The 11,191-nt window shown below is 35.6% G+C and overlaps 1 pseudogene; it reads right to left on the bottom strand.

Moving 5' to 3' along the window:
• Positions 1-3,791: 3,791 nt before the first annotated feature.
• On the bottom strand, positions 3,792-10,324 carry LOC113287314 (annotated as a pseudogene).
• Positions 10,325-11,191: the final 867 nt, after the last annotated feature.

Here is an 11,191-nt window from a genome sequence, read left to right as displayed (position 1 = left end):
ATAAGATTTGATGATTTGCAAACCTGTCTATATACTTTGCCATATCTAAGAGCTTATTTTCTTTGAAATGTCATCTGCCAAAAGGTATTTACCTTTGAAGTATCTGGCTTCTAGAATTTGATAACACATTGCTTTTATTTCATTTAATAATATCCAAGCTAATTTTGCAAGGAAAGTAAGATTCACTAGCTTTAGATTTTTCAGACCCAGACCTCCATATCTTTTTGGTATAATGACTTCTTTCCATGAGATAGCATTTCCTCATTTTGCATTCTTTTTACACCAGAATTAACTTATTTGAACTCTGCCCATTCTTGCAGTGGTTTTATCTGGTACTTCAAACAAGCCCAATTGGTAGCTAGCTGTGGTGCTTAGAGATGCTTGAATCTGAGTGGAATTACCTGCTTGAGATGTTAACTTTCCTTGTCATATTTGTAGTCTGTTTCCCATTTTAACTATAGAAAGGACCAAAAAAATTATCTTTGCTTCTAGGAATTTGAAGAAAGCTACATAAATATTTTTCACCTTCATCCATTTGCTTCATCTGTACATCCTGAGAATATCTTCACAAGCTTATTTGCTTAAGTTCTTGCTGAAGAACACACTTGATTTTTCAAGATTAGCCATCTGACTAGATGAGGAAGTAAACTTGTTGATAATCTCCTTTAGATTTTTTTATTAATCTTCCAGTAGCTTTAGAGAATATAATACAGTCATCTGCAAATAACATATGAGAAATTGCAGGACTTGCTTGGCTGGAATGACTGGTTCAATGATTTTTTTCTTTTGCAGCATTTATAAGTGAATCTACTGAATCGTTCCATGCACAGAATAAAAAGATATTGAATCACCTTGCCCGAGACCTCTTGTAGGTGAGAAAAAAATTGTAGGAGTGTCATCGATTAGAATTGAGATTTTAGTTGTGCTGATGCAGTGATATATTAGTTGACACCATTATTTTAGAAAAACCTAAGTGAGTCATAACTTGATGTAGAAAGTCGCATTCCATCCTGTCAAATGCTTTGGCCATGTCCATCTTTATTCCAACTACCCCATGATAAGATTTTGTAGGTGGAGACATGATTATAGCGATGACTGCAGTTTCTACTCTGAGCTACCATTCGGTTTGAGAGTGAAACCCAGGTTAAAAGTGCGAGTTTGAGCTTTCCAATAAAATGGACTTGAGAGTCAAACTGCGATCGAGAGTGGATTTGGTAAATAAATCAAACTTCTAAATAATATAATTTAAACAATTACAACCCTTTAAACAGCACTTGGTTTAGTCCAAGCTCTAGAATCTGAAAGGGGGATGTTTTTCAAAGACAAAGACAATCTAGAGTCCATTTACCATCTCTTCATCTATCGTAAAGATGCAGCAAAAATATGGGATGTTTTTCTCTCTAGTTTTGGGATATATTTGGTTCATGGTGATATTAAAGACATGTTTCTTGGTTTCAATAAAAAGAACTTCTCTCATAAAGGTAGTTTCATTTGGAAACTTCTTTCACAAGTCATTTACTAGACGATACGCAAAGATAGGAATAACCTAATGTTTAACATGGAGGCGAAGGAAAAGGTAACTGGGCAAATCATCCTGGATATCAAAACCAACATTCTCTACTGGGACCATCCACATCTAAAATCTTAAGGAGCTAGATACGAGGATCTTGTCTTCCGATGAAGAATTAGTTAGAGGTGAAATCTTTTATATTCTAACTTCATGGAAGACGGAACCGATCTCATGAATCAGTTCTAGGTTAATAACTATTTAGTTATTTCTCTCTAAATATAATATGGGATAGTTACTGTTTGGTACCCAGTAAATGTCCAACACATTGCTTTGATACGCAACATTACAAATATTAACGGTTAGTACCTGGACCAACATCTGACCGTTAATTCAAGCCACTGATTTAACAAAATAATAATATTATTATTTTTGCAAACCCAAATATGCCATCCAATCCGACGGTCTGGAAGAGATCTGGATTTAAAAAAATATTTGTTTAGTCTCCAGACTCTTCACCACTCCGCCTCTCTCTTCCTCGTCTTTCTCTCCGTCTTCCTCAATCTCTCTGGCCATCTTCTAATTAGTACTTGTTAAATAATAAAATCGACGAAATCCCAACTAGTACTGGTTCCAATTCTTCCTCAATCTCTATGGCTCCAATTCTTCTTCTTTTTGTTGTCTTTCGTTTTTGGTGAAACCCTAATAAAATCCCCAATTTCAATTGATTTTATCGGTTAGGTTATGCGTTATGGATTATGATGGTGATTCATGGGGTTGCATTGTGAAGCAGTATCAGGTGGTTGTTTCGTGGATGTTGTAAAGAGGTAACGAAGGACTTCGTGGTGTAATAAGTAATTGTTTTTGGTGCAACGTTTTTAAGATATCAATTAGAAGATGGGTAATGTTGGTACAATGGTAATAGTTTTTGGTGCAACGTTTTTAAAGTATTGTTTCGGATTGATTGTTAATGGTGATGATCCCAGTGGAAGAACAGATGTTGGAGGCGGTGATGGTGGCTAGAACACCAAAACGTCATTGTATAAGAAGCAATTTTTTCCATCAGGGCAAAATTGTAAAACCAATAACAATTTAATATAAATTAGGAAAAATAAAATAAAGTCTGGTCATACGTTGATTTTGACGGTCAACGACGGAGATAGGTACCAACCGTTAATATTTAAAATGTTGCCGAATACCAAATATTAAATAGCCCATATAATATTTATAAAAGAAAAATTTCAAAGTGTGCCTGCTAAGATGAGCTTATGCATTTTCCTGGCAGTTGGACGAAGAGCGACAATTGGGTCTACCTCTTTGTAGTGATAATGAAAAGAAGCTACCCGCCTAATTCAATCTTGCTTGATAAACTACCCGCCTAATTTATTTATTTTTTTGTAAATAAGATTTCATTAAAAGAAAATCAGGAATACAGAACTAGTAGAGCCATCTAATATATAGAAATTGTTCCTCCTAATACTAGATTTATCTACTAAGAGTTTATAATGAATACAACCCAATCCGAAACTGAAGGTAAAGTTTTTGCAAATTTTGTTAAGGAATCTGCAACCGCATTTCCTGTCCCAGAAACAAAAGAAAAACCCAAAAAAATTGGACATGAGTCTGCTACTTTGTCTGCTTCATCCAATAGGTTTTTTCTGCCAAGATATTTGTGAAGAGGTGTCGTTTAGATACATAAAAAGACTTTCATTGTCGCCTTCAATACTGAATTGCTTGATATTCTTTTCCTTTGCTAATATCTTGCTTGAAGAATGACTATAGCTCCTGCTTCTTGCGGATCTGAGCCTGATGATGATCCTGCTATTCCTCCTTCGGAACTACCTACATCATCTCTTAGTATAAGGCAAAGCTAGAAGGTGAATGGGTAGAAGCCCAAGCTGCATCAACGTTAATCTTAAGACAACGTAACTCTGGTGTTGTCCAAGGAATGCTAGTTTTCTTTACTAGATGATTGTTACTTTTCTTAAGAGAAGGTTTCTTTGACCAATATCGAATATGGCCTTGAATTACTAGAGACGGTTAAGTAGAGGTTTTAGATTTTCTTTAAAAGACTCTTTTGCACCTTTCTTTCCATTTGAACCACATTTTAGTAAGAAAAAGTTCAATTGGTATCTCCTTGTTTTTGTTTTAAATCCAATTTTTACATAAATCAGGAATGCAGAGAGAAGGATCAATCTGAATTCTTAATGGGTTTGGTTCTGCTCGCCTAATTCAATCTTGCTTGATTAATTAAGTTACTGGATGGGAATGATCTGAAGATACCTGACAACTACAAAGCCTACAAAGTGCAAATAAATCAATAGATTCAGTACAAACAGATCAAATAAATTTTATGCATTATACAGCATTTTTTCACTAAAATCTTCACTCAGATGAAATAGTTTACATGTCCATGCTAACTTAATCAGTTTTCTTATTTGTTTCCAAGGCGCCTCCCTTTGCTTTTCTGCTCCCTGTCTGTCCAAGCAAAAAGTTGTCTTCTCAAAAATAAGATCTCTATTGATTTTTACCGTATGTGGAATGACTTTTCTTGGTATGATGTGTTCCAAGTAACATAGACAGATATACACTTTACAAAATGATGCAGCTTCCTCCTTGTTCCCTAAAGAAGAAGGTTGATGATTCAACAAAGTGTTGGTTAGAAGAACAAAACCACATTACCAACTTAGCAGACTCAAAGAATCATAAAATGAGGATGATGATACCTAAGAGATTTTGGATCTTCATGGTAGCTTAAAGCTTGTTCTAACTTAAGCCAAAGGGGGCCAGTCTCTTGAAGTTTAACGATCTCCGGTCCTCCAAGATAAGCTTGAATGACAAACTGAGGACTTCGTTCCCTGTTTTGCAGCATAGTAAACATTCCAGTGAATAAATGAAGGTTCCAATTTTTTACCCAGATAAAAAAAAAGATCAAAGAACTTTATTAATTTTAATACTCGGCAACACACCTTCCTTCATATTTGTTTAGCCAGACCAAGTAAGCTGCAGCGAAGTACATGGAAGCGAACGGGTTCAGAAGATCCTCAACAGAATCAATTTTGTATGCCTTGTAACCAAGTTCCCTAGATATTCCAAAGAACCAATTAAAAATAAAAGATGATACCAGAGTTGAATGATCCCAGGCTATTGGAAAGAAGATAATGAACACAAAAGAAAAAAAAAATTCAAGCAATACGATAAGTTAGCTACATCAATGTCATTTACAGACCTGTGAAGCCAAACTGCTTTTTCATAATCAATCCCCATGATGCCAGTGTGAGAACCAATACCATCCACAAAACGCTTGCCGTTAACCTCTGCAAGGGCAGATAGCGCAGTCTGCAAACAAGAGCATTTCACAAGATAACATTATTATCTGAGTAAGAAAATCTAGTCTTTCTTTTGTTTCCACACTTGGTTTACACCTAGTGGGTATATTGTTAGTAGTTAGAAATATACACAGTACTAGTCTTGTATCAGTCTTCATCATTAATAATGAAATCCCATTTTTTTTATGGTATCATCAGTTAGGAATAGAAACCCTAAAAAATTCTTCGATCCTCTCTAGTAAAACCATCAAAATAAAATTTAAAAAAATCATCAAAATCATAAAAATTCCTTAAGATTCTTCAAGTATCTTCAAAAAAATATATACTCACCGAAATGGCGAAGGACAAAGGTACAGCCAACTTTCTGTGATCATCATTCTATTAAAAAGTTTAGTAATGTTTTTATACAACACAAGCAATGCCTTCACCAGAGTGGTTAAGACGAACCGAAACACTCATTTTGACATTTTCATAGTTCAGATCACCTTTTCAAAATTCTTTCGTGGAATAACCTAACACATGATCTCAGCATTATACACGCAGCCCAGGTTGAAAAGTCCCGCAATGATTAGTTGGCAAACAAATATTAGAAGTTTACTATTTTGTTAATTACGAAAGTTTGACATATCTAGTGAGAATCAAATTAAGACCACAAGACCCACCACAGTTGTGATAAAATTAACTCCATAATCATTTTTAAATCCATGTTAGATTTGGATAAAGATTACCAAACAATTGAAATATAAAGAAAACCTTGTCCCGGCCCAAGTTAATGAAAATTTATTGTACCTTTCATAGTCTGATATATACCGTTTCATGACTATCTATAAGTTCATGGCTCCATTTTGACTATAAAGGAGGTAGTGACATTAGCAGTGATAATGGTAATGGATCTGAGGATGAAGATAGTGATGATGGTGCTGCCATTTTATTCATTAAGGAACACGCCAAGATGATGGTTGCAGTATATCAGTATAAAAAGTGAACCTTTCTCAACAAATTTACTTATCATATTCAAAGGAGTGGAGGTACTTACAGGTCTGATTCCACTGTCACTGAAGTGCTTAGAAACGATAATTTCAGCAACTGCCTGCGAGAGAAAGCAAGTGTAGAATATAACAAGCGCAACATATATCGAGATATGAAATGTTTCAAAATGTCTTTTTTTTTTACCTCATCACCAACTAGTATTAGAAAAAGAGAAGAGCACCCTGTCAAAACAATTGGTGATACCTTACTACTGGCATTCAGGTACTCACGTCACCTATGGCAAACAGCGGTTGAACATCTATCACAATTATAGATTTGACTGTTATTATAGTTTCGCCTTCGTTACCTAAGTCACCAGTCCTCGAGGTTTCGCCAAAAGGACACATTAGTCAATTACTATGAACAAGTTCATTCTCTACATCAACATCTTTTTCATACAAGTTAAATGAAATGATACTTGCGTACGCACTGAGGGCAGACATTGAGATAACTTGCAAACACATAGAACAGCTATTTTTCATGATTTAATATTTTTTTTCTTCAAACTATTAGTTTTGTTGCTGCTCAATATAGGGTTTAGGGTTGGTGTATTTATTAGCGATAAGCTTTTTCCCTTGGGGCATGATTCAAGGTAAGACGATGGACTGCGAACTCGCAGCAGCATATCTTCCAGAGTATCCAAACTACCTTAAATAGTCAATATTATGACCCGATATCACATGCTTTCTTATGTATTTTGATAAAAAGGGACAAAAGAATCTCATCTCCTTGTTCCCGGGTCGTCCAATAAGATCCCTTAGGCGCCAATGAGCCTCAAGCCTGGGATATGGCCAAAAGCGAGATCAGACTTTGATTTACCTGCGTCCTTACTCACTTAGGCATCCCCTTGAACAATGCAGCTGATTAATCGTATTAGGCACATGTAATGTTTGAAAAAAGCTCTTATGCAATCTAGTAATATAATTCTAGTCAAACTAACTTAGACAACAATTCAAGGTCTGGAACTTTAAACTAATAACATTTGGGCAGAAAAGTAATGGTGAAAGTAAATAAGAATTAGTCCAGCAAAAAACTTTATAGGATCGTAAGATAGGTGTGACATATCACCTAACATACATTCTACTTGTGAGCTTTGCAAAATAAATAACATAGAAGGTCCAGAAAAGAACTAAAAACTCCAACATGTGAAAGAGTTAATAATTTTAAACAGATGTTCAGGAGAAGAAAAAAGAGAAACCAAACTGGTCATACACAAACGAAATGAAATCATCTATGAAGGCTCATGACTCATTCATTTCTACTTATACAGTTAATCTTACCCTCAATTCTGGCCGAGAAAGGTATGGTCTTTTCTCTGGATCATGTGAAAAGCGCACTTTTCCTCGTTGCTCTCCAGATTTAGTCCATTCTCTGAGCACATCAGAATCCTTCCACAACTCTTCCATGTCTTCTGACGAAGCTCTTGAGTCCCAGTATCTCCATTCACCTGTTTTCTCATCAAGACGAAGGTTAGTTGACTGCCTGACAGTTGTAAGATTTCTGAAAGAGAAAAGAATAAATTCCCATCAAGTTAGCTAAAGATTTGCAAATATACGTAGCGACTGAAATAGAATCATGCTGAGAATATAAAATCCTAAACCAAGGGTGCTACAGAATCACAACTAGCAGAATTATACGTGACAATAATTAAAGAACATGATAACAAATTCACTGCAAAAGATTGCTCTCGCTAGTACTGTGTTTGGCATGAACCATCATTGAAAGTTGAAGTTCCAAATGATTGTCTAATGTCACATGAGAAATGATACCTTTATTCTGTGGAACATGTACAGCAGGTGCAGGATCGTTAGGCACTGAAGAATGATTCTCGAACATCCGTCTGCAAGACAATCAGAAAATATTAATCAGTTTCGTTTTTCTATTAGTGTGGCACTTAACTAGGAAGCATACTTGCAGGGTCACAGACCCAGAGCCAATAACCTCAAGGAAGAAGAAGACAAACACATGCATGATTAAGAAAGGTGATATGCGAGCTAATAGAACCATAAATCAGATAATCAACCGAAACTAGAAAAGGGCCAAAAAGCATCTAAGGTTCCTGTAAGAGACTACAAATAGATTAAGAGTCCTCGGATCAAGCTCGTAAAATTGTTAGCAGAGAATCAGTACGACAGTAGCACCTTACTCTAAAATAAAAACAAACAAACAAACTCAAAACAGACCATATCTGCTCCTTTACTGAAAATTCCAGAATTATGTTGCATTTTCCAAACAAAACACCCAAATGAAACAAGTTTCTAACTGAGATAGAGAGATAAAGCAACAAAAGCTCTTTCCAATCATTGGGGAAAAAGGAATCCCTATGTAAGTTCTAGAGTTATTCCAGCCTAGACAACTCAACAGTCAACACCCTTCCCATAGAAGCCAGCTGCTTATTTGTATTGTATTCCAGATACGCCAAGCCATTAAGTTTAAGGAAGATCAAAAAACCATAATACCTTTGATCAGGGTCTAACCTATGGTTCTAGCATAATTAAATTCGTACTATTGGAGTTCAAGCATACCAAATAAGTGCACCGTGCTTTTTATGAAACCAAATGACCAGATAAATGTAAGATATAAGTAAGCAATTTCTTTTATCTGCATCTGTTTTTGGAGGCCCACATGAAGATAATTCATGGGGTATTTATCATGTGGATAATTTCTTCACCATAGACATCATCCTGAAACAAAAAAAAAGAACACCTCGGATCATCTAAGACTTTCAGCAGCCCCGTTACTGTAAGAACTCTATCGGTTTTTAATGCAGTTAAAAGTTCATGAACGAGTTTTTTGTTGTGGTGATAATAAATTTTAGGACTGGAACACTCACAAAGATGGAAAAAAAAAATGAACCATCTCCAAGTGGCCTAAACAGAGGGTTTACTAGTCATGTCTGATAAATGGTGAAACTGCAAATTCCTTAGGTCAGAATCAAATTACTGAAACCCTTTTATTGGTTCCAAAATGTCGTATACATATCAGAAGATTTCAAAACAGAAACCAGGATTTTATGCACAACTGATGTCACGCATTGTTGTGCAGTAATCCAATATTATAGTCACGATTATGGGAATATTAACAAGGCTAGCAGATTAAACTTTTTAAATCCCCAAGTATGCATATGTTAAAACACTCAACCTCCTAGATGGCAGACTCTGCTTCACCAAAAGGTATCTTCTCCAATAATCCAATGTTGACTTGTGATTAGCTTTCTTTGGGCCACCTCTATAAGCCCTCACCACAAACTCTTCGTTCCTATCTCTGAAAGCATCAGCCACAGTATGAAAACACTGAAGAAAGTTTTAAGAAATGTGGTTACATCTTATTAAAAGATAGCATCACTACTGAATAGAGACTGAACTATTGGTATCATACTTTCCATCATAACTTGATAACCACTTAAGGTATGCTGCACCAAAATAAACATTTATAAAAGGCTTGTGCAATAGCTCCAAGTTCCCTTCAATTTGATAGGTCTGGTAACCATTCTCCCTGGAAGGAATTCCAGAGCTTCGTTAGCCTAAAGATATAATGCATTGTGGCACTTTTTGTAATCTTTTTAACTTTGGATTTCGAGAAGCAATTGTTATGTCATCTAGTCATACCTCACTAGCCACTCTGCAGTTTTTGGTAGAACCTGCATTATCCCCACAGTGGTGTCCTTAGTTTTTTTATTGTACCGCATTGCAAGAGGCTGTCTATCACTTTCAAGTTCAGAAGTAGCACAAATCATGTCCTGCAAACAAAGTAAGGAAGCAAAACTTTGGAAACTTAAAATCAAAATTGCAGTGAGTCCTTCATACATCTAAGCCTTTAAAACTGAAAGCACAAGAATATGCATCAATGCAGAAATCACATACTGGGGTCATAAAATTAGAAAATGTTACATTTCCAGAAAGAACCTAATAGATTTGATGAATGAGAAATATCATTTATGGTGTTTTTGAAGAAGTTCAATAATGATATAGCCATTAGAAGATTACCGGATCAATCTGTGATAAGAAATGCCTACGAGCGACAATCCCAGCCACAGCCTGATACACACCAAACAATAAACAAGCAAAAGTAGAACGGTCAAGGCAGGATTACAGATATATTTTCTGATGGTGAAATATAAGAGACTAGAAAAATGTTTGGAGCCCCGTCTAAGTGAACTTCAGATGGGTAGAATAACTAATACATCATATTGTCCTTGGCATGCAAACACTATTGCGTGTAATCAGCAGTGTAAACAAATGTGTCATCATTCATCAAACAGGGGATGTAAATTACTCATTTACCTTCATCTCAGTCTGTGTGAGAAATGCTTGTCCATCAGGATCGCGTGACAAGTGAACTTTCTGTCCTTTCATTTCTCCAGCATCAATCCATTCCTTACTCACCTCCGCATCATTCCACATTTCTTCCATGTCTTCTGCGTGAGGCAATCATCCCAGTATTTGAAGCTAACACCCATCTCAGCAAATACGCTTATGTCATCTAGCATCAACAGAAGACACCAATGTAAAACAAAGAAAGATAGTGCAGTCATAATTACACAGATATGAGAAAATCATATCCTAGCTCTTAATAATTGAAAGCTAGGTAAGAACGTTTCACAAAACAGTGTTTCTGAGACAGTTTATCACAATCAGCTCTTAATAATCGAAAGGTGATTATGAAATTTTTAAACATTCGCGACATGCTATCTCTAACAGACAAATTCATTCATACAGTCAATAAGAAAACTTGTCAGCGTCATTAATATAAGGTAGATTGTGGATAACTTGTATGAAAATGCAAACAAGGTTAATATGATTCCAATCACCGGAAATCTTTAATGAAAACTACAATCTTTGCTTTCTCAGGTGCATTCATATTCTTCTTCGTAATCTTCTTTTTTGAGAAACCTATAAACTTTTCAAATGAAATGAATATAATTCAACCTAATTAATACTTTAACAAACATTTTGTAGTATTTCTCAGTTTGGTTCCCCTATGTAGATGCAGATTAATCAATATGATAATGGAAAAGGAAATGGTGAAAAAAAAGAAGGTGAAATTACAGAATTTACCAGCAGTAGAAATGGAAATTGGTGGTCCCTGTGGAGAGAGAGGGAGAGGGAGAGGGAAAGAATGAGAGAAAGGGAAAGAATGGAGAGATAATCTGTGTACGACCGGTCACCGGTGAAACAAAAATGATACCACAATGGCACCTTATTTCTGCATAAAGAAAGAAAGAGGATAAAACCGTAAAACCTAATACATACTTCCTCAATACCACAAAAAGTTTACTAGTTCCCGTGTGCAAAATTCTTAAGGCGAGGAGGAAAATGAATATTAA

Source organism: Papaver somniferum, chromosome 6 (genome assembly GCF_003573695.1).
Source record: "Papaver somniferum cultivar HN1 chromosome 6, ASM357369v1, whole genome shotgun sequence".
In the NCBI taxonomy this organism is placed as follows: domain Eukaryota; kingdom Viridiplantae; phylum Streptophyta; class Magnoliopsida; order Ranunculales; family Papaveraceae; genus Papaver; species Papaver somniferum.
This window is presented reverse-complemented; position numbering and strand designations above follow the sequence as displayed.